At 34.7% G+C, this 25,949-nt stretch overlaps 1 protein-coding gene across 13 annotated transcripts in view; it reads left to right on the top strand.

Moving 5' to 3' along the window:
- Positions 1 to 2,435: 2,435 nt before the first annotated feature.
- The window catches only part of LOC308698673 (uncharacterized protein), a 67,080-nt gene continuing 43,566 nt past the window's right edge, over positions 2,436 to 25,949 (top strand). For 5 of the 13 annotated variants that reach the window (XR_014031099.1, XR_014031100.1, XM_081378925.1 and 2 more), the window contains exons 1-6: positions 2,436 to 2,569; positions 4,579 to 4,680; positions 7,275 to 8,296; positions 10,333 to 10,591; positions 14,751 to 14,774; positions 25,324 to 25,420. The gene's annotated coding sequence lies outside the window, so the exon portion shown is untranslated. The remainder of the gene's footprint in view (positions 2,570 to 4,578; positions 4,681 to 7,274; positions 8,297 to 10,332; positions 10,592 to 14,750; positions 14,775 to 25,323; positions 25,421 to 25,949) is intronic. The other 8 variants (XR_014031095.1, XR_014031094.1, XR_014031096.1 and 5 more) reach the window with 8 other exon arrangements.

Raw genomic sequence — 25,949 nt, 5'->3', positions numbered from 1 at the left:
ACACTTTAGCAGACGCATAGCAACACCCTGGCAACCAGCCACAACACTTACGCATGTGCGTAGCAATGCTCTAAAATCTAAAATTAAATGAATAAAATTACTAAAACCAAAAGATTAAAGCTCAAAGGAAACATTTTAAGACAAACTAATAAAAAATGGGGGGGAAACGCATACAACATCTTTAAAACTAAAATTTTTACTAAAACGAAAACTAAAACGAATTTAAAAATAACAGGTAATTCAAAATATTACTAAAATTACTAAAACAAAAACCAAAAGATAAAAGCTCAATGGAAACATTTTAAGACAAACTAATAAAAAATGGGGAAAAAACACATACAGCATTTTTAAAACTAAAACTGAATTTAAAAATAACAGGTAATTCAAAATATTAATAAATACTAAAATAAAAAAATTTAAAAAATTTGCAGGGGCAAACCACTTAAATTTTCTTAAGAACATGAAAAAAGTCTATTTTGTAATATATAACGCTTAATACATATTAAAATATTAGAAAATGTCACACACTCGACCCTGAGTCGTCTATATTTGTTCTGTGATATTGTCCGGGTGGGAGGCTTGAAATCTCCCCGTAGGAACAGAGGCCAAAAATAGTTTTTAGTGTGGTTTCTAATTAGAAGTGATGAGAGTCCCGCCTCATTAATTTGGTCCAATCGCTGCTGTCAGTCTCTCGCACTAGAATAGCCGTGATCACAGTCTGACGCCGGGATCTGTGTTATGGACGTATTAGGCAAAGCATGAGCTGAAAGGAGGAGCTCAGGGGTTGCTCGTTCATATCTCACGAGTCCTCAGATATGTTTCAGTCAAGGTTTAACTGTGTCTCCTTAATACACTGCAAAAAGATTTTCTTCCTCAGTATTTTTGACTTTGCTGTGTCCTTTAGAAGAAAACCAATCTGACCCAAATGGGATCTTCTTCTGTGGAGAACAATCTAACACACTAACGTGAAATTAATTCTCATCAGGATTAAGAGTTGAGAGATTGAGACACACTGATTTGCTTGGATCATGGGAAGTGAACCATGTGACTCCCTTGTGTCTGATTCAGGGTCAGCTGTTGGGGAATGTCCCACCTTACGGACATTTCTAAAGTGTGCCATGACTGAAAAACCCTATAATCTCTTCATTCAGCCGATTAAACTATAGGAGATCCTCTGTGAATCACTGATCCAAGACCTTCACAGGACTCCAGCTTTACTCTCATGTGTCTTTTTGAAGAGGTTCTCAGGAGCAAGTGTAAACGTCACATCCTTTTGATTTTCCCGGCAAAAACGTCCCGAGTCTTTCACTTAAAATTCAGTTTACAGGCTTTTCTTAGGACAACCTAGGAAGTCGGGGAAGGTCTCGTTTTTAAAAAAATATAGGCTATATAAATTATAATAAAGGCCTATCTCAATAATACAAAAATAACACTGATTACTGTAATGCATTTTGACATTTTACTTTGTTTAAATTTTGTTTGTAATTCTTATTAGAATATAATAATTCCATCAGAAAAAAGCATTTATTTTATTATATTATCATATTTTCTTCTATAATAGGCAGCACTAAGAATTTTATTATGAGAAAAAGACGACAGTAATATCACGTATCTCGTCTATAACTTCAGAACAGATCTCAATAATGTCTCAAACGGTGCTCAGATTTGTTAAATTATTGCAATTGAAACCCAGATACTGAAACATTTCTCATTAAATTCATCCAAGTTCGAATGTTTAATTTTAATTCTCTCGCTGTCAACAAATGACTCATTTGCTAATTTGAGAACTTCAGAAGAAACATCTGAGAGGAAGCTGATGCTTACAACACATCTGCACTCAAAATACGACAGTCACTGTACGGCCCTCATCTGAATGTTGAGAGATCATGAAGGAGCCTATGGATGATTAAAGTTGGTATGAAATAGAAGTTAGCTAGTCTTTTCTTCCCTTTTGTGACGTATAACCGAGTGAACCGCTTCTGGAACAAGAACAAATGTGGGCGGGGCTTGATTTTGTCTGTGGGGAATTGATTGGATGGCTGTGGTTTGCTATTGGCTGATCTCATGTGAGTGACAGGTTGCCCCGCCTTCATCATCAGAGAAGAGGTGAGGGAAGTTATTCTGATTCAAAAGTACGAGTTGTACGAATCAAAAATGATTTGCACAGATAAATCATTTATGATAAATATTGCAATATTCCATAAAAAAACAAGAATTGTCCATTTTGATTTCATGGTGACTTTAAGATGTTCTGCTGGCTGTTGGTTCAATGCTAATAAACAGAGTAAGACACGCTGCCCTTAAACAATGTCATTACTTTCCACTTTTAAACCTCATGTATACAGTAAGTCTGTTTTTGCTGGTTACTGTTGCTCTGTGTGTTTGTGCCCCACTTCAGGCCGGCCTGTCGGGTCTGTCCTGTTTGCAATGAGATACTTTCAGTCAGAAGCGGCTCTATATGAAACCTCTCTCGAGACAACAGCTGCAGACTTTAACAAGCAGACCATAACACCACCGCCTGTATATCACACTCTAAAAATGCTACAATGAAGACACATAATCCCATAAGGTCAGTTCAAAAATAATCAGGTCATGAGATAAAAATTGCACTTAGAATATGAATATGTGTTAGAGGGAATGGCAATCACGGCTCATATACCTTGTATTATCTTGGACAGACATTTGATTAGAGACACACACACACAAAAAAATCTTCCAGTGCAACATTTATGAATTCTGAATGTTTTAGCAATGGCTCATTAAAGTTTAAGTATTACATTTCAGCACTGATATAAATCTGATAAATCTTGGTAAAATGAGTAGACAAAAAATATGTCTGTTTATTATAATCTGTGGATATATCAGCTTCAGGAAACAAATATTATAATGCACACTTTGCACAGAAAAAATGATAACTATATATATATTTAGCAAAAACAGACTTACTGTATACATGAGGTTTAAAAGTGGAAAGTAATGACATTGTTTAAGGGCAGCGTGTCTTACTCTGTTTATTAGCATTGAACCAACAGCCAGCAGAACATCTTAAAGTCACCATGAAATCAAAATGGACAATTCTTGTTTTTTATGGAATATTGCAATATTTTTTATAAATGATTTATCTGTGCAAATATTTTTTTTTTTAATTCATGCACTCTCGTACATTTGGAATCAGAATAACTTCCCTCATATATATAAATATCCATTTAATATTTACAGGCAACATTACCTCAGTGTGTATCTTGTGTGTTGGTTGAGATATGCACAGTAAACAGAGGGTAAACAGAAGCAGTAATATAAAGGCTACATTTGGCATTGGGCAAGAGGTTAAGTTTCTCCGTTGTAATGAGAGCCATAATGAAAATCTGTCCTTGCATAGCTGGAAGAAATCACTCTGCATTTAGATGTAAGGTTAAGATGCTTCCCTGTTTAGTTCTAGCCACATGTCCCGGATCTAATTTTAGCCTGAAATATGAAACAGTCACAATAAAGGAGCTATTAATAATGTCTGCGCTGTTTTGGGGGCAGTGAGTTATCTCTAAATGACAACATTACATTACTGAGTAGAGCAAGAGTATGATAACAGAGGCGGTGCTTTCAGATGCCTGCACTGCACACCATGCACAGAGAAGGCTATATCTCTTCTCAACATGTCGGATCTATTGCATTTAAGTTTTAAGGATATACTCTTGAAACTGTGTGTATTTTAATGCTCACTCCGGGTGCTTTGCCCCATAGACTTCCATTGTAAATGCATTACTGTAAACAAGATGTTTTATTAGTAGCCTATACCTATCTTGTGAAATTAAACTTTTTTTTTTAAGTACTTTATTTTTTTATGTGTAAAAAGTCATGAGGGAAAAAAAATATTGCGGGCACCTTTAAGGAGCGTTCGCATCATGCTCAAGTCTTTCATTTTCTATGAGTTTAGGGGGGCGTTTTCAATTAAAAACGTATTTTTTTAAGCGTTTTAGCTGTTCATCTACGCGACAACAGCGTTTTGTGAGTCTGAAAATGTTTTTAAAAACGATACTGTTATCGTCTCCATATAAACTGCGAAAACGTGAATTTGTAATACTGACGTCTTACGCATGCGTATTACGTGTTCAAGCTAAAAGTGTATATGTCTCTACAAAGTGACATAATACATACAGAATACAGCGTTTTTAGTTGTTTTCGAGGATCCATGTAAAGAGGAATCGTTTTGACAACGTTGACATCTGTAGCCTACACTAAAAATGCAAAGGAAAAACTTTTTCGTTTTTAGTAGCCTATATCATTGTCGTGTAGGCTAAACGTAGGCTCAGAAATGTTAAAAATACGTACATTAGACTCAAAACGTCGATATGTTTATGTTAAACAAAACAGACCACACTTTTTGGCATTTACAAGCTGTAGCCTATATTTCAACTGAGGCCTTTCAAGGGTAGTGAAAATATCACAATACAACCAGGCCTATTTGTCTACATCTTGTAGGCTAACTTTAACAAATAGACCTAGTTGAGTTGCAGCTCTTTCATTTATCACAACTACGATGCATTTCACCCAAGTCAATCGCACTTATTCATATTATTTCAGTATTTCTGAATGGGCGCACGAGACGCTAAATTGTTCCCGCTAAAAGTGAGAGGAGCTGCGCGCGCAACCGCTAGTCTGACTGGAGGACGACGGGTTTCTGAGGTAAGACTCTTTTACCAAACGACAAATTATACACATTGTCAAAATTCGTTTTTACACTGTATTTGTGCTACTTGAGGTAGCATACTTGTGCTAAGTGAGTAAAGTGTAGGTAATTGTAATCTAAAGCTTCAGAATACATGCAGAGATTCGAAACCAGTCCTATGGAAAACAAGATATAAGAAAACAAAAAAATCATGCTTTGGTGTTTCTTAAGTCATATTTATGGTATATAGGCCTAAACCATTAGCCTATTATGAGATTAATAAATCGAAATTGCGACTTTGGACTTTCTGTGTAATAATTATGACATTTTATGTAAAATAAAAAATATTAGTTAGTTATTGATCTATTAAATTACATTACATGGAAATAAATACTTACAAAAAGAAGTTATTAATATAAATTCAGTTAAATAAACAAATAATACACTTAACAGAACTACATCACTTTAGTGAGTAGAAAAAAATATGATAATGTCATTTAATAGAAACTAATTTTAGATTTATATTGTCAATTTTCAGTGTATAATTGGGTGTTTTTAAATTTTCGGATGGGGTCCCTCACACGAGGATGATCATTTGAGGGTTCGTGGCATTTAAAAAAGACTGAACCCCCCTGAAATATGAGACGATCTGAGTCTGCAACAGCTCTCAGAGATCTGGAAGAGTCTGGAGTCTTGAGTCTTGAGCTCAGAGTTGAAGAAAACCCGCAGATAACATGATGTTGAGCTCATCATCACTGCTGGTGATTGATCGAGTTTGGCATTTGATCTTTTATGAATGACAAAGAGGAGGAATGAGCAGTGAAATGTAGAGCTTGAACTGTCAATCAAAAAAAAAAAAACGATAAAACATTACACAAATCTAAAGGGAACGATGCACTAAACATGTAAAACTCACTTGTAGGCACAAAAACATGAGAAAGAATCTGGAATCTAGTTGGACTCCACTGCCACCTTGTGACTGTTTGTGAGCAGGGAACCTTTCTTCATAATATGAGGATGTCCAGTTTAGTTTTAGTACAGTTTCCCAAACTGGGCTTCTTGAAGAAACTGCAGGTGATTTGTGAGTGTATATATAGCCTATATATAAAAAAAAAAAAAAAAAAAAAAAAAAAATGAAGACTGTGTCTTTAAAACCTATAGTCTGACCCACTAGCAGTTAGTTTGGTGTAACGTTTTTATGTAACTGACTTTTAAAAGGTATAACCAGTCTTGAAGAAAAAAATGATTGCAATGTGAAACCAAACCAAAACTTGATGAATGTATAAAATGCATCAAAACATGACCTTTGGTTCGGACTTTCAGGTGTGAAAACGCCCTTAATTCTCAGCAGGTTTGAACCTACAACCTATCAGTTACCAGCTCATTAACCACGAGGCCACCTGTTCACAGCAGACGGACCCCATCAGTCTATCTGTCAACCGTCTCTCCAACCTGCACCGTATAAACCTTAATTATTTATGCCTTCTCTAAATAAAACACACAATCCACATTGCCTATTATAGAAGAAACGCTCAGTGTGTGCGTGAGTTTACTGGAGACGGAGTGTAAATTTCAGCTCGTGTCTGGATGAGTCGCGCGCACATTCTCGGCTGGCAGAAACACGAGTGTTATTGTAGAGCTCAGACTCATCGTGTGTCAAGATGTTGTGTGGGACGTGAACCGTCTGTGATGCTCGTGAACAGAAGAATTGGGGGATTTGCACCGTTGCTGCTTAAATATTGGGAAGGATCTGAAGCTGTTTGCAAAGGGATGCATGACATATTATTGATCATATTTAACCCAGTATCTATAAGCATGCTGTATATTTAATGCGTGACTTTCTAAGGCCTCTGAATGATCAATATGATGAAATCTTTGCTGATAAACCTGTCGCACACAATCTCCTCCAGTAGGTTACACTTTTTTAAGCAGTTTTAAAAGTCTTTTAGTGTATTTTGTACAAACGTCCTCCTTCAGCTTGTGCTTCACAATGTCTTTTTGCTGTGAAATCTGATTTTTATAAAGTAAACATAAGAATAACTTTTAGTATTTCAAGATGAACACATACTGGACCGAAGCAGCTTTGGTTTGTTTGAGAAAAATCAAATATGATCCTCAGGCTTTTGACGTTTGTTTATTCTCAATCATCATTTTATTGCATTGCATTAAAACTACAGAGCTTTAATCATAAAACTAAGCATTTAAATATCATTACTGGCAGGTATAGAGTGACATTTGATATGTATATGCATATCTGCTGTACTGCAATAAAGATCTCATTTCGTCTTACTTTTTGTCCGTATAATATTGTCCAAATTGCTCATTTTTGTTGAATAAAATTAAGCTGTCTATTACATAAAATAAAAAAAAAACTAGATTTCTCTGGGTATTATTTCCTATATTAGGCTTTACAGGGTTATTGATTTGAACAGACCCCTAACATGAACTATAAACCTTGTGAAATGTTATTATTGTTATGAGTGTGTGATACACTGAGCCATCTGGTGGCAAAGACGTGTATTACAGATGGGTGATTATGAGCAACTGCAACTATTACTATTATTATTATTATTATTGTATTGACTCTGCTCTTCTACTTTTGTGTTGTCAGATGACGTGTCCCTTTGACTCAAGGCATCCATGATTGACAAAAGGTAAAATAATCTGTATTGGTGTTAATATCCTGATATATGATCTAACGTTTCCCTCCTGTAGCTCGCTGCAATATGCAAACTCCTGTTAAATCTCTCAGTGTGAGGGAAAACATCAGCTATATGACCTTCTGCTTTCTGATGGCTGCTGTGAACATTTATTTAATTATTTACTGTCTCTTAGAATAACAGTCTGATAGATTTAGCAGGCCCCCATCTCAAATGAGTAATTTTGTCTAATTTACTGCTGCATATCAAATCTGTGCAATGCGTTTTACGTGCTTTTTTTCTTTCTTTCTTCTGCTCTCCTGAAAGTGATGATTCAGTTTCCACTTTTTCCACGGCAGCTGGATTTTGATTCATTGCTGGCAGCGCAGTGAGCTTTAAAAAAAGAACATTTCACCATTAACATATCACATTTGACAAATCAAATCCTGGAGGAACTCGGGTGTTTGAGCAGAATTATCATGCAATATTCATCTTTGCAGCTGTATTTTGAGTATAGAATTAATAGTGTAATAGTAATAGTGTTTTCATAATACTTTAAGTGTGCATATGTGCATGCTTTATGGGCTAATATTACCCACAAAAACCTTTTGCAAAGGAAAATGCATAGTTTGTGATGATACACATTTTTATACATAATACATATTTTAGAGCCGAATTGGGATGTTACCTTTTCAGTTTTTCCTGACCAATGCAACAATTATTCACACTAACGCTGCATCTGAAATGGACAATTTGATTTGATCTCCTCAGCCATATGCATGAAATTATACTTTAAAAAATATTGTTGCAGTGTTTTGCTAGTATGTAACATTAAAAAAGATCATTTTTTTGTCAACTGTTTGTATTAATGGTTTCTGTTTTTTCCCCCATTATTTTATCACAGGAATTATTGTTCATTAGTTACATTTGCAAGTAAACAACTTTCAATTGATTTTTCACTTTACTTAAAGCCATCAACGATGCATTCATAGAGGTTAGTAACTGTATTATCACTCACAATAAGTATTTATAAGAACACGACGCGGCTATTAATAACAATATATTCAATTATTTGACAGAAATAAATCTGAATTACTAAAAAGTCATTGTAACTATAATATAATAGCATTATAGCAATGCTGGTTGCATCTTTATAAATATATTCATGGAACCATATATGACTAATTATTACTTATAAATCAGTGTATAATGGATTATAAGCATGTGCATTGAAAAAGCAAATGCATGACTTATAAGTAAATATAAAATAAAATAAATGTAACTATAACTGTTCTTATAATGCAGTTAATGAATCTTCATAAATGTATTTATAAAATAGCAATACTTATAAATAAGTATAAATGGAGCTATAATTCATTATAAGCATGGAAAGTGAATAGAAAGTGTTACCAAATTATTTAAAATATAATATAATTTATACACTGTAAAAAAAAGTTAATGCCTTAAATTGAGTACAATCAACTGGGATGTTTAAGTAATTTCAACTTAAATTACATTAAACTGACTTTAAAAATGAGTCGAATCTTGTATAACTTATAAAAAGGTTGAAAATTGCTTAACTTACTTTGGAGAGTTAAAGCAACATAAAACATGTTGTCATAAATTATTGATCAAATAATTTTTTTACAGTGTATAATATAATTATCATTATCAAGATTATTATTGCTATTCATCTATATATATATATATATATATATATAAGTGTATCTAATTGTAATCTAACTTTAAAAAAAAAAGTATAATTTGAAATCAATCACTTTTTATTCTCATGTTCTACAACAGCAACACTTTTTTTAGAGCTAATTTGTTGACATTTCACACTTTATTGCCTCTAATTAATGTGCTCAGTGTGTTACGAGGATGAAAACTGTGATTAACTGTGATTTCTATACTATGACAAGAAATGACAGACTTTGCTCTGTAATTAAGTGAACAGTTATTTCTGTGTTCCCCATAGTTTCTTTCCCAGCACAAACCCCTTCGAGCAGCTGGCAGGAGTTTAACTGACCATGCTTTTTCTTTTAAAGCTATAATGAAATACGTCGTTCATGTGACTCTGAAATTGCTACCTTGAGGATGTTTCCCGCCTTGACTTATGCGAGTGTGATTAAGTTCAAGTTGAGCCGGTCGCCTTGTGTGGCATTGCTAGCATATGGTGTTAATGGGGCTTATTTACTCCTGAAAGAAGCTGCTGGGTGCCAGGCTATATGTTTCTCCATTAAATTGTCATGAGCTATTAATCACAAACACACACGTAGTGTTTGAAGGGTGGATGTTTGAGGGAAATTTAACCATTCTCCCTTGCATTGAGCCCTGAAACATACCTTATGCATAATAACATATCTGATTTAATGGCACAGATATTTGAAGGAAACTTTGACCGCTTGAGTGAGTTGCTATACCACCACAATATTCAATGCATTGAGCAAGCTTTCATATTATGTGTTTCATGTGTTTCTGGCTTCACGCGGTCCCTGTTAAAGTGCTGCTATTATGCTCTTTCCAATGCTCCCTTTCAGGCAGTGTGTAATATCGCTGTTTGTGAATGTAAAAGGTCTGCAAATTTTTAAAGGTAAAAAAAACAAACCCAATTTGGGTTGTTTTCAACCCAAGAGCTGGGTAAATATAGGACAGAACACACGTTGGGTTAATTTTACCCAGCAAATTGGGTTGTTTATTTAACCCAGCATTATAGGTTGATTCATTTTTACTATAGTACTAGCTTTTTTTTTAAATAAACTTCATACATGAATTAATGTTTACGGATTAACTTAAATCCTCTAAACTTTTATAAATCCTCTAAACTTTAAAAATACTCCACACAGCCACTGGTTTGCATGATAATTCCTTTTTTTTAAATAATGTTTTACAGTATTGCATATTTTATATAGTTTTGAATACATATTGCATACATTTAAGCTTGTTCAACAAATATTAGAAGTAAAAATTAAACATTTAGAGGTAATTCAAGTGTAACCGATCAGTGTCTGTTGTCCCGTTTACTCATAGACAGTAAAAGAAATGGACACAGCGACCCCATTGGATTCAACGGAGAAAAGTGAAGTCAATTAGAAGCTCTTCTTCCTGATGGCTGAGCGACTGCGCAGACTCACACTGAGCTTGACGACGTAGATGTGACGTGAGCAACCCGTCTGTCTTCTAGTAGCTGTGCCGAGAGAAATCTGAATCATTCCCTTCCGAATCTTGCAGAGACGGAGAGCGTGAGGAGGAGCTGTCCATGAGCTGGAGCAGGAGACACTTTTGCTAGGTATTCTGATTAATTGCTTTGTCGTTTTGCCTCCACGTCCCCCCGATCGCCCGCGAGCTTCTCCTCCTGTCCATACGGTAATCTCTCTACTGTGCGACAGAGAGTCGCGTGGTTATGACGCAATCGTTAGCCTATTTCTACAAAAACTGCTTCTACAGGGCCATAACGTAAGATACAAGGTAATGGAGCCTTTTATACATTGTCGTGTTTCTTTAGAAATAAATAATGGACAAATGGAGTCTATAAACGCCTCAGATGTAAAGTTATTCGCTGTCAAAGTGACGCCAAAATGAATGGGAGTCAATGGAATGGAATTGTACGTTCATAAAAAGGCATCAGGCGTTTCCATCACGCGAAAAGACCGACGCGACACTCGTGACTCACATCGCGACCCTGTATGTTACTTTGCATTAAAATTAAACAATTTACAGAACAATAACGTATTTATACATCAAATTAAATGTACACAAACCTCTATTCTACCGAAGACATGCAACAATTTGACGGAGCTGATAAACTCGAATTAATACAGTAAAACCGACTCCATCGTTACTGTTTGTATCACTGTGTATCAAACGCTGAGAAAGAGCTGAAATTAGTTTCTGACATGCACTATTAGCAGTCGACCAATCACAGCAGACTGGGCCGTTTGACCAATCAGAGCAGAGCAGAGTGTTTTTTAAACAGCATGAGCGTAACGAGGCGCTGAGCGTTTTTTTTACGCTGAAGCGCTGAGCACCCGGCGTTTTTTACCGGTCGCCGAGAGTTGAAGAATGTTCAACTTTTGGTAAAACGCGGTGCTCATCACTGTCACTTTTTACCCAACCGTCCAATCACAGTGGAGGAAGGGCGGGACTAATACCACACCGACCAACTGCCACATTCTGCTTGTACAACGTCAACAGACGACAACAACAAGCATAATAACTAGGGCTGGGTATTGACACAAATTTCACAATTCGATTCGATTTCGATTCACAAGCTTGCAATTCGATTCGATTACGATTCGATTCAATATTGTTTATTTTGGATATCAGGTACAATACACTGCAAATTTTCTCAAGGAAAACAAATCTCTTAACTATTACTGTAAACTGGGAGTCAGTTGTAGCCTATATGCTTCATTAGCCTACTATAATATTGAAGGTAAAAATTAACTGATTTGTATACAAACACTTAAAATACACTTTTATTTATTTTATAATAATAAAATCTGAAATTATATAAAAAATTAAATGGTGGCTGTCATAAAAACTTTCCAGATTTTTTCAAACATGCATTAAATATTGAAGAACATTCAAAATTATAATGAATATGTAATATGGTGCATATATTTAGCATATATTTAGCATGCTCCTCTCTAGAGTTAATTTTTCTAGCTGAGTTTATGGTCACTGGATATGGTTTTTCTGAGGTAAATGTGACGTTACATGACATTGTTTACTAACGTCTTTCCACGGTTGAAACACTGATCGAGCGATTCCATGTGACATGATACAGATTTCGATAAGTTGTACTCTACCTTTTAACACACTTTCAGATGCTCATTCATGTTTAGTTCGCGCTGTAACTGGTGTTATTAAGGCGGAAGAGAAGGTCATGTGCTTCTCTAGAGCTGCGCCAGAGCGGTCTCACGCCACAGCGACAAAAACGGTAATTATGTTTTTGAATTTCGTAAGAAAATGGATGTAATTTGAAATCTGAGACTTTGTTTCATATCAATAATAACAAAGCACAAAGATTATTGCGATTTATTGGATGGGATGCGTGCTACAATATTACATTCATTCATCAACTGAAAACAGGAAGACTAATCGATTCTTGGGATTTAAGAATTGATATCGTTTCGTAAAAATGAGAATCGATTAAAATCGAGAAATTGATATTTTTTACCCAGCCCTAATAATAACGGAACAAAATAATTTAAAACAAGAGCCAGAGAAAATGTGTTACATTGTATCGACATTTTAATATAGAATCAACACAGAAAAAAAAAATGTGTGAAATGAGATACTAGTAACACTTTCGCGGATAATCCGCATCATAACAAGCAAAGCGTCTCAACGGACAAAAACGCTGCGCTGCCAAAACGCTCTCAAGCGCTCACAGCTAGGCGTGTTCAGCTGGCTAAAAACACTTTGGTGGACACACTGAATCTTCCTATGAATTGTATTGAGAAATGAGGTGTATGAATGTATATTATGTATATAATTTAAATGTTTTTGACCTTGGATGCATGTAAATCTTTTATTGGAGACTCCAAAATAATTAGGAACCTTTAAAATATCATAATAGGGGCGATTTAATGGTTTGAAAGAGTATCCATCGTGTGTCCCAGCCTAGGATGACCTGGATGTGGGCACATCCCTATGTGATTCAGTTTATGGTTAATGAATTAAGTAATCAGAGCAGTTTAGCGAGTGCATTGTGGGGGAATTTCCCTTCAGGATGACTGTGGCGCTGAAACACGAGACCCTCGGCTCTGCTCACCCGCCGCGCGTTTTATTACAGCTCATTAAGACTGTGAATAACTCACTACCGCAAATCCATTAGCAAAGAGTGCTAACCCTTAAAAGACTTCACACACACACACACACTCACTATTCCCTCAATTTATCTCTGCTCTTTAACAAGTTCAGTTAGTTAACAACTAATTATACCGGGTAAACGAAAACATGTCCAGGGTCACATTTTACCCAAAAATCAAAAGACAAACAAATGGAGAATTACAATTAGGTAGTTCACTCCAGAATTAAGATTTCCTGATGATGTCCCCCATGTCATTCAAGGTGTTCATGTCTTTCATTCTTCAGTCGGAAAGAAATTAAGGTTTTTGAGGAACACATTCCAGGATTTTTCTCCATATAGTGTCTTCAATGGGGTCCAAAAGTTTAAAGGTCCAAATGTGAGTTTCAGTGCAGCTTCAAAGTCTCGACACGATCCCAGCCGAGGAATAAGAGTCTTATCTAGACAAACCATCGGCCGTTTTATAACAAAAATAAACATTTATACACTTTTTAACCACAAATGCTCGTCTTGGACTAGCTCCGCGACTTTGCGCGTGATGTAATCACGTTGGTGATGTTCAAGATCATCCGACATCATTGTTTTACCTTCTTTTTGTTGTTGTTGTAAAGGCCGTGTGACTTAGTCTTTGCACGTTCGCTTTGTAAACACTGGGTCGGTACTTTCGCCTATACGTCAAGCGATAGCATTTGTGGTTAAAAAGTATATAAATGTTTATTATTTGTCTAGATAAGACTTGTATTCCTTGTGTTGAGACTTTGAAGCTGCACTGAGGAACAGGGAAAAAAAAAAGCATTTAAGCATTAAATTACTTAAAGCATTTATTAATATAAGCTAATGATAATTTCATCATTTAATATTTAACATTACATTATTTAAACAATTATTTAAGTTGTATCTGTTAATATTATTTAATGGACCTGAGCCGACATCAACAATCAATGAACAGCTGTATTTGTATTATAACTAACTTTAACAAAGATTAATAAACACTGTAACAAATGTGTTGCTCATTGTTAGTTAATATTAGTTAATGCATTAACGTATGTTAACTAATGAAACCTTACTGTAAAGTGTTCATTTATATTATTTTTATATTATAATATTTATATTTTAATGATTTTTTTATGATAATTATTTATATTTTAGTTAGTTTTTTTACAATCTGCATTACAGTAATTAGAATTGCTTGCTTAATTGTCATTAAATTCTAAAATTATTCTTTGTTTTCTTTATGCAATTAATTATTGCAAATAATTATTTCCTTTTATTTCTTATTATTTTGTATAATTTATATTTATTATGTTTTATTATTAATTTATTATGCGCCTTTTATAATTATTTTATCACTTTTATGTAAAGCACTCTATGCAATTAATTATTGCAAGTAATTATTTCCTTTTATTTCTTCTTTATATTTTGTGTTATTTGTATTTTTTATTTTTTATTAATTTATTATGCGCCTTTTATAATTATTTTTAATCACTTTTATGTAAAGCACTTTGAATGGCCATTATGTATGAAAAGTGCTGTGTAAATAAGCCTTAATATCTCTCTCTCTCTCTCTCTCTCTCTCTCTCTCTCCCTCTTTCTCTCTCTCTCTCTCTCTCTCTCTCTCACTCTCTCGTTTCAGGGCTGAACTGTGATTGTCATTAAGGTAAGGACTCTTTTCCCCCTCCTCTTGTGCTTGTCTGGTGAGTGTGTTAACATCATGGAGACTCTGGCCGTCACACACCGTTATTTCCACGCTGGACCAGAAATCTGATCCTTTTTGTTACTGGAAAAGTGACCCTCATCATTTCTGCTAGACTTGTTTAAGGAAACATGTTTAAGGAAAACGAGGATTTTGGGTGGGTGCGTGAAAAACTCTTATTCGCTTCGTTACCTTTTATTATCTGGCCTAAAACAAATGCTGGCATTGAAATATAATATTTAGGGGTGGGAATAAGCAGCACATATTTCTAATGTAACATATTCTTATATAACTAAACATGTTAAAAAATGTTAAATTAGAATTTATTTTCAATATTTGTAATTAAAATTGAAATATTATGGCAAGAAATAGATTTTTTAATCATTACATGTGACATGACACTCATTAAGTGAGGCACATATTTCTAATTTAACATTTTTTAGCATGTATAAATTAACATATATATATAAACTAGTTTTAATTAAAATCTAAATGTTAATTATTGCAATTTTTATCCTTAACTAAATGAACAACCATTAAGAAATCTACAGTAAAGGCACACATTTCATACTTTAAGTTTTTTAGCATGTATTATTTAATATTTCATTAGTATTTTTAACTAAAATGTTAATTATTACAAAAACGCCAAAAACGTATGTAAAATACAATATATAATTTTTTTTTAAATAGCTTTAAATGTAATTAAGCAAGTAATATTGAGGCACATATTTCTGATCTAATATTTGTAGCATGCTCTAGTTCACATATATTACCAATTTTAATTAAAATCTAAATATTAATTATTGCAATTTTTATTCTTAACTATATGAACAGCCATTAAGTAAACAACAGTAAAGGCACACGATTAATTTTTTTTAGCATGTATTATTTAATATTTCATAATTTTTAATTAAAATGATAATTACTGCAAAAACGCCATTTTTAGCATATATAAGTATGTAAAAATAAAATATAAATTTAAACAATTCAAAATAACTTTAAATTTAATTAAGCAAGTAATCTTGAGGCACATATTTCTGATCTAATATAGCATGCGTAAGTTAATATATATTACCAATTTTAATTAAAATCAAAATATTAATTACTGATTTTAAAAAAAAAGATCTTTAACTGCATTAAGTAACGACACTGATTAAAGTTTCGTGATCTTCGAGTACAGTCCTCATTTGGAAGAACTGTTGACATGGCAGATAAAAGTGAGTGAGACGTTAGAGAATTAACATTGACGTATTTAAAGAATGTGAGTAATTGAAACAGATAGGCATTATAAGATGTCGTTGGCCATCATTAGCTTTTCACAGGTCCATTTACAGTTTTTTCCAATTGCTAACTCACATTTTTGCAGACTAGGCTGGTTTTATCAAAATACTGAACACAATTCACAACACCACACTTCCAAACTGCAAAATACCTCATATATCCTGCATAATGAAGCACTGCAACCAAAACTACATATAAATCAAACTTTTACACAAAATGGCACTTCATTTATATTAGCAGATTTTTGTCTAACCAACTACACACTGTTGGGCATAATGAAGAGCACTCTCATATTTAGCATGCTTTTCCATTATACTAAAATAGTTCAAATTGTAGAAAATTCTTCAGATTGTTCACATGCACAGAAATATTTGCAGATATACACACGTTTTTATTTTTCACCAAACAAGGCAGTGCAACATATGCACAGGATATATATTTACACTGGACTGAACAAAAATATGCTCACAAAAAACAGTAAACTGAAAAAGATAAGTGTTAACAGTTAAGCATTGAGGTGTTTGGTCAGGTGACACATGTATCGGCCAATCAGATCATGGAGTGTCATTTTAAGTGGCAGTGTTTTGAAATGGCAAACATGTGACTTTATGTCAGATTGTTGTGTGTTATGCAGAGAACCGTGTTCAGTGCGTTTAAAAAGTGCCATTTTGAATTGCAAAATGTGTGTAAAGCAGAAAATGTGTTTAGACTTTTGGAGACTTGAGAAGAGGTCTTGCTCTCTGTGTGTCAGTTTAGATAATTCTGCTGAGCGTTTCATTTTAGTGTGTTAGCAATAGTGCGCAGCTGTAGTGTGTGTGCATGACCACTGAGAGCAGCGCTTCTCACCTCCGACAGATCTCACGAGGGAACCGCCGTTTCATTCACACACAGTCAGACAAACTATAGATGATTCTGCTTTAAAACCATTATGTTCTCCTGAAACTCCCTCATTTGGAAAGCTATAAGAACACTGACGATTATGTAGTAATGAGTTATCTAAGAATATAGGGTTACACTTTATTTGAAGTTGTCATTGTTACAGTGTAATTATATATTTAAGTACTGAGTGATATTAATTAACAGCATGTACTATAGGGTTAGGGTAGGATTAGGGTTTGGTTGAGGGTTAGTTGCATGTAATTATGCATAATTTACTGTTATTAGTAAGTACATGTATTACATGTAACAAGGACACTGTAAAATAAAGTGTTACCGAATATAGTGTGTGTGTGTGTGTATATATATATAAAATGAAAAGAAGATTATTTTAAAGTATTACAATAAATAAACTTTATGATATAAAATTATTAATAATATTTCTAGATGCAGAAATGAGTTGATCATTTGACTCCTTTTCACTTCTGTATCTTTTTTTATGTGTTTCCTGCAGAATTTTTGCATTTGCTATTTGAAATAATGTAATGGAAGTATTGTATTAGTTCATGATACCCAAACCTTTACCACATTTAACTTCTTTTTTTTTTTTAAAGAAATTAATATTTCTAATGCATGTTGCATTAAATTGATCAAAAGATCAATCAATTGATTGACAAAATATTTCTAGTTCACAGAAATGCTGTTCTTTTGAACTTTCTGATCATCAAAAAATCCCGAAAAAAAAAATTTGTATCACAGTTTCCACAAAAATATGACTTTGATAATCATCAAATCCTCATATTAGAGTGATTTCTGAAGGATCATGTGACACTGAAGACTGGAGTAATGATGCTGAAAATACAGCTTTGATCACAGGAATAAATTACACTTTATTATATATTCACAGAGAAAACAGATATTTTAAATTATAATAATATTTCACAATTTCTACTGTATTTTTGATTAAATAAATGCAGCCATGGTGAGCAGACGAGCCTTCTTTCAAAAACATTAAATAATCTTATATATAAATACTGCCTGACCTAACTGACCATCGGTAAGTCAGAATACCACGTTCATCCCAGTAGAAATCTGAGGAAAAAAATAGTTTTTATTAGTTTGTCCATCAGCAGACATGATAAAGCATCAGGATTTAAACCGATGATGGAAACAGCAGGCTTCTGGCAGCTGTGCGTTGTTGTCCTCGACTCTCATTACCTCTTAAATCTTGTTATTTTCCATGCAAGACAAACTCCCGGCCTGTTATGCACTCGCTTTCCCTCAGAAAAAAAAAAAAAGAAAAAAAAATGAAAAAACGAACCCAAACACAAAACAAAAGCCCTGTTTTGGCAGCCTAATGGTTTGTAATTGTGTGTTTAATGTGGGAGGGAGATGCGCGCTCTGCTTGTGATGTGACGAGCCTGTGTTGAGCTTGTGAGAAAGGAAGCGCCAGGAATATCAATGCATCCTCTGCGTAGATTTCCAGCAGAGAGTGACGTGCGTGTGGGGAAACTAGGATACTTTCCTTATTATGGATTTGACATGAACTTGGCCTCCGGCCCTGGGGAATGTGATGAATGCATTATTTGATCTTCCTGTCTTTGTTTACCTCAGCGAGCGGCCATTCTGCAACACACCGCTAGTGCACGTCATTAAATGTTTTTAATAAACAGTAATCACTTCCGGCCCTTTTGATGGACTGCAGGAACAGTAAACTGCTGAAATTATTTTTGGCAAAACAATGGACTGAATTCCTGGCATGTAAAGCAGATTTTATGAGTTTATGAGCTCAAGGCAACGTGCGATACGAAGCATTTAGCCGCTGACTGATGGGAACCTTGACATCTTATCTGTGAATGAGCCATTACTGAGTAAAAGCTTGTTTGCATGATTGCATCGAGCATGAAAGGGTTCGGATAACTTTATAAATCATTGAAGGTTTATAACAAAATAACAAAACTTTTTTAGTTTCAGTGAGATACTGTTATAGTTTTTATTCATATTGTGAATTAGTTTTTATTTTTCTTGAGCGGCAGATCATCATATTACACTCTAAAAACTGCTGGGTTAAAAAATAACCCAACCTTAACCACACCGCTGGGTCACTATTGGACAGAACACGCGCTGGGTTGGTTTGACCCAAGTGCTGGGTTTTACCATTTAACCCATATTTCTGGGTCATTCATTTGACTCAACCAGTGGGTGAAATTAACCCTCTTGCTGGGTTAAGTCTTACTCATGTGCTGGGTTATTTCTTGTCTCATTGCCTTAATAAAATTAGTAACAAATATTTGTTATATTACGAATGTAAAATAATTATTATCTCTGTAATACAATAAACCAGAGAGGCCACAGTATATGTGATTTCAATCTTATTTAATTTTTTTTTAATTTTATACATTTCTTTAATACTTTTCGTTACTGAATACAAATGTTAATCAATGTCAAAGGTCTGACATGTCCCCCTCATTTCATCCCTGAGGCACAGAATGTGCAGCAATTCACCAGTCATCCCATTTTGTAAATATTCAACCATGTTGGTCCTCACAAGTCAAGTAGAGTCATCTTTAATTATATAGCACTTTTTACAATACATATTGTATCAAAGCAGCTTCACAGTAATACTGTAACACGAAAATAATACAACAAAGTTTGTTTCTAGATGAAAAATTGCGTCATTGTCCACCTTAAGGCAAATCAATAATATTGTTGAATATTAAATGTCCCCAACTAAGCAAGCCAAAAGCCAAGGCAACAGTGGCAAGGAACCAAAACTCCATCAGGAGACAGAATGGAGAAAAAAACCTTGGGAGAAACCAGGCTCAGTCGCTCAGTTCTCCCCTGGCCATCGAGCGAACAGTGTATGATTATGATTCAGGCAGCATTACAGGTCAGAGGTCAGATTGAATAAGAAAATTCAGAATATTTATCCAGTTCCATCTGGTTGGAAGTCGGAGTCATCACACCGGTATGGAGACGAGTTTGTTGAGGATCAGTCGTGTCGATGAGGCCTTCACAGGGCTGATGAGGCTGGCACATCAGGGATGCGTCATGGATGGGTCCAGGCGCAGGTCCACCTTCTGATCTGGATACGGCCTGGATCCGGCTGACTTCAGTAAACTTTAGAATGAACAGAAAGACAAAAATTAGCATAGATGCCATTCTTCTTATTAAATAATGAGTACATCAGGTGTTATAGGAAAGTGTCCCCGGTTCCGGCTGACCTATGCAGCCTAATAATCATTTAACTAATTTGAATAATAGAAATGTATAATGTTCTATATGAATGCCAGGTAAAAGATATGCGTTTTAAACTGACAGAGTGAGTCTGCTTCCCAGACAATCACTTAGAGTGTTGCAATAAAACTGACATGCAAGTTAATTTTTTTTTGTGGAAGTATCAATTTATTATTGAATATGCAATTAAAATATTGCAAACATTAAATGACCAAATGTGAAAAACAAACAAAATGTGTATTCAGTATTTGCAAACTGAATTATAGTAATAGTAATAAAAGAGTAATTTGGACAAATATTATCAACATTAAGGCATTCAAATAAAACATTAGACTACTTTATTAAAAGTAAAATATTACTGTAATGTTGATAGTGTCTTTAACGTTAAAACTCACAAACCCACAAAGCTGCTCGTTAATCTCCTAACTGGCGCTGATGATCGCCTCGTTTAGATGTTACACACAATAAAATACTTCGGGTAGGCTATCGTAAGTTTGCATTTTTTAAGTTTTAAATATTGACGATCATTCGTTCAACTAAACGGGTTTACTTTTCTTCTCAAAACTGACGCCTGTCCATTTATTTCTCCTTTCCTCAGTCGCTGTTTATAAAGATAATAAAAACTAGGCTATATCAAGCTCTTGAAAGCCTTTTTTGGCAGAAACGATGGTTCGAGACAGTACAGAAGACACACGCAGATTGTGCTGGAACTTACCTCAGTCACTTCTTCTGACGAGTATTTCTAAAACTACGCCAGCAGACTTTTCACTCACAACTCACTAGCTAACCTACATAAGAGACTCATTTCCCGCTGATTTTACGTGCGAGCCCTGTGAGGAAAGTGCGCGTATGGATTTCATACAAAAGCTTATCTCACTTTTAAATACGCAACGTCCACAATGAATAGGCCTACGATAATTACATGATGAATTTAGAATTTAAACTGCATATTTCAAAAAGGCTGCTGATATAGCTGGTTTAATTTCAACTAAGGATTTAACGTGGCATTTTGTCAAAAAAATTCTAACCAGCTAGCTGTGGCTATTTAATGTTTCACAGAAATAAATAGTTACCCCTCACACTTCCATATCAAAGACTGTATGTTGAACAGTGAAATTAGCTTGCTGCTACCACCACAACTTATTAAAAAATATAGGTAAACATTCATATTAACTTACCATAAAACAGCTGCCTGCTCCGAGTGGCGTGCTCCTCGAGTCAGAAGTGAAGAATCCAGAAAGTTCCGCAAAGAATGAAAAAAGTAACCAGTTGCTGGGTCAAAATAACCCAACCAGCGGTTTATTTGTGAATGACCCCCTTACAACTCATTTGACCCAGCATGATCAACCCAATTATGTGTTTACAGTACCCCAAACAGCCCAACTTTTTGACCCAGCACAATCAACCCAACAATTTGTTTACAGAAACAACCCAGCATTTTTTTGAGTGTAGAATGATTTCTGAAGGATCATGTGACTCTGAAGACTGGAGTAATGATGCTGAAAATTCAGCTTTGATCACAGGAATTAATTACATTTTTAACTTATATTCACATAGAAAACAGCTGATTTAAATTGTAATAATATTTCACAATATTACTGTTTTCACTGATTACATAAACAGCCTTGGTGAGCAGATGAGACTTCTTTCAAAAGCATATATAAAAATCTTACTGACTCCAAACTTAATGTTTTTTATTTATTTTTATTTAAATTTTAGTTTTTAAAAAATAAAAAAATAGTTTTTTTTATGGTTTTAGGTTAATTAATATAATATAATAAATAATATAATATAGTTTGCACCTGTATAGAGCTTTTTATCAGCCATTTATGTCTAATATACGTCTAATATACATCTAATATACGTCTAATATATGTCTAATATACGTCTAATATATGTCTAATATACGTCTAATATACGTCCAATATGTGTCCAATATGTGTCTAATATGTGTCTAATATGTGTCTAATATGTGTCTAATATACGTCTAATATATGTCTAATATATGTCTAATATACGTCTAATATATGTCTAATATACGTCTAATATACGTCTAATATGTGTCTGATATGTGTCTAATATACGTCTAATATGTGTCTAATATACGTCTAATATGTCTTATATACGTCTAATATATGTCTAATGTACGTCTAATATATGTCTAATATGTCTAATATATGTCTAATATACGTCTAATATATGTCTAATATGTCTAATATACGTCTGATATATGTCTGATATGTCTAATATATGTCTAATATGTCTAATATACGTCTAATATGTCTAATATACGTCTAATATATGTCTGATATGTCTAATATATGTCTAATATACGTCTAATATATGTCTAATATACGTCTAATATATGTCTAATACACGTCTAATATATGTCTAATATACGTCTGATATATGTCTGATATGTCTAATATATGTCTAATATACGTCTAATATATGTCTAATATACGTCTAAAATATGTCTAATATAAATACATAAAATATGTCTACCTCACCTTTTTTATCTCAGTCATATAGAAACTTGAAAGCTGCTAAGATCATTTTATGTTATAATCTTTTTACAGCATTTTTCTTATACATTACACATCTCTAGACAAAGTGAACTGCAGAAATGTGCAATATTCTTGTATGGAAGTATCAGTGGTTTATAGTGTGTTTTTCATTACATGTCTATAGTGTGTGTTTAGTCCTTATTTATTACTTTATTTAGCTTTTTTTATTGCTGACTAAGAGCTTTGCTCAAATATTCCCATGCACTCGCACTGGCTGTGCGTGTAAAAATAGCATTTAAGATGCTTCCTCAGAAGGCAGCCTATGTAGACAGCAAAGGGTTTAGTTTTATATGTTCAACCCAGTGACATAAAAACGCCTCATAAATGTACTCGTGTTTTTTGTGTTTAGGGTCATTGTGATTTTCAGGAAAGGCCCCGATCCGCTGTTGTCAGGCCGAGCCGAGTGTTTCCTCGCTGTGATCCAGGGAGCTGTTGAGCTTCACTTGAGCTCAATGCTTCAAAACATAAATGTTAGAGCGGTTTCCTTAATGTGCTGTGCAGTGGAAGTCTCTCGCTCGTGGCCTTCGTGACCTACAGCTCCTGAACCTCAGCTGCCACTGAGAGCTTTAACCCACTGGAACACACACCGGAAACGCCACATGAACACAGGAATATTTCCACTACTGTGCTGATAATGTTGCACAATCCGTGTAAAACAGAGCACAGCACTGTCAGATATTACAGGATCCGTTATTGTTAGTGTTAAAGCCAAAGAAAATGGCATTCGCACCCCGTTTTACTTTGGTAATGTGAAGTATTTCTGTGAAGATGTTCAAGATAAAAAAAAAAATTAGGGCGGGAATTGATTGGATGGTTTAAAAAAGGGGTGTGGCTGAAAATAAAAGGGTGTCATCATTTCAGAGCTACATCCTCCAAAACATATTTTAAGGCCTAAATGTAAGATTATGTATTTAAATGTAAAATTGCACAGTTTTAACATAAACTAATAAAATGAATGTGTTGATGCATATTTGTCAGTTCTGGAATAGTACTAACAAAGTGTATGTGTTTGAAATGCACAATATTGAGGTTTATATATTTATCACCAATAAATCCAATTTGTTTCAATCTCATAGATTTTAACTAATCGAAAAATCCTTGCCATTTTTCAACATGTTTATACTTTTCATCTGAATACATTTAATTTGGTTTCTCAGAATGCATTTTGAAAAATATGATTATCTAAATAAAATCAAATAGATGCATATAGTTAAAAAAACTAATGTTTTTTTTTCTGAGTGCAAAAAAATCTTACCTGTTTCATTTATGGGTTATTGTTTTAAAATGCAAATCAAATGCATAAATCTTAAATGTAGGCCTAAATAATTAGAATGACTGCATTTTGAAAAATATGATTATCTAAATAAAATCAAATAGATGCATATAGTTAAAAAAAACTGTAATGTTTTTTACGTACCTGTTTCATTTATCTATTATTGTTTTAAATGCAAATCAAATGCATAAATCTTAAATGTATGCCTAAATAATTAGAATGATTGCATTTTGACTGTATTACACGTTATTCCAAAAGAAGAATAGTTTTGCACTAATAAATTGTGCAAAAATAAGAACAGGAACGTATTGCATTAGGAAAGTATAATTTTGACTTTAATGCAAATAAAATCTTCTCAAACCTCTAAGCGGGATCCCAGAGTGAGTATCGAGTCAGTTTTGGGACATTATGGATGTGTTGCATTGCTGTGTTTGATGGGATTTTGGATGGAGTGTTTTAGTGATTGGTGGGATCTCATACGTTTCACAAATATCCCAGTGTGACATGAATGCGCGATGCACATCTGGAGGAGCGCGCGGCCCCGGGATCGGGTCTCTAATGCAGGTGCACGCAGCTGCATGTACGCTATTAACGGGTAAATCCGGGGTAACAAAATAATAGGATGAAAAATTGAAAAGGATTTGGCTCTTTTCACTCGCAAAACATGTGCTGGATGAAATATGCAGACTTTCCCCTGTCAGCTTTAACTTGATGGAAATGTGCTCGCTTCCTCCCGGTGTGGATCATCCCTGTGGACAACGCTCAGATTTCATTTCCTTGTCATGAAGGGGCCCTCGTGTGCAGTTCTGGCCCTCGCTCGCGAGCTTTTCTGATGTCCTGATGCGGTTTCTCCTCCCCTGTATGTGACAGCGCTGTCGACCGCGTGGCCTCTTTACTCGTCTTCATAAATCACTCAAATCCAGAGGCCCACCCTTGGTCTGCAATGCCAGCGTGGACAAAAGCTCTCTGTAGAAATGAGAAGCGAAACCGCCTCGCCTCAAACACCAGCTTTGCGCAAAACCACTAATGACCCTGGAATCGGGTCGCCGAAAACGCTTACGCTTTTATTGCATGTTCCAGGACAAATCGTCAACGAATCAGACGCTTGGACGTTTGACATGAAACAAGATAATCACACATTCTGGTCAACAGGCCATTCGAGTAAAATGGGCCGTAATACTGTTGCCGTTCCAGCAGTTTCTTGGAAGTGTAGTAAATTTCTCTGTGCACCATTTTTTTTCTCTCTCTCGTCTCAAGCTCTCTCTCTTTTGCTCCCCAGTGATCCATCATTTGACAGTGAATTTGGGCCTGGAGTTGAACGGCCTCAGATGCCTCTTCAGCGATCTGTGACATGATGCTGGACACTCATATGTCAGGTACGACTTATACCCACATAACACGCTCAATTCATCACTTCAAAGACCGAACGTGAGAAAAGGTGGGGTAAAAAAACAAAAAAACAAAGTAAAATCAGATCCAAAGCACGCACATCCAAAGCAAAGCAATATGTTGCACAAACTGGGTGTTCAACAAGGACATTAATAACAAAGGAAAAGTCACACCATGGCTCCAAAAATGGGAAGAATGTAATGGTAGACTCACTGCTGGTTACGCTTCGAGCACGTCGGCTCTTCGTCAGACAATTAAAAGTTAAACACACCAGGCCTTTATACTCACAGGTGACTTTCATCAGACGAAAAAGAGCTGTCATGAAACCACATGACCGAAACAGTTACATTTATTAATGATCACAAATAGGGCTGGGCATCGATTCAGATGTTACAATTCGATACGATTTCGATTCGCAAGATCTCAATTAGATTCGATTTCGATTTTCTATTTTAACATTAAAACAGAACCCAACTCTATATTTCAAATGCATACGATGAATAGACAGGGTTTTGA

The sequence above is a fragment of the Scardinius erythrophthalmus genome, assembly GCF_964197995.2.
Source record: "Scardinius erythrophthalmus genome assembly, chromosome: 11".
NCBI lineage: Eukaryota > Metazoa > Chordata > Actinopteri > Cypriniformes > Leuciscidae > Scardinius > Scardinius erythrophthalmus.
This window is presented reverse-complemented; position numbering and strand designations above follow the sequence as displayed.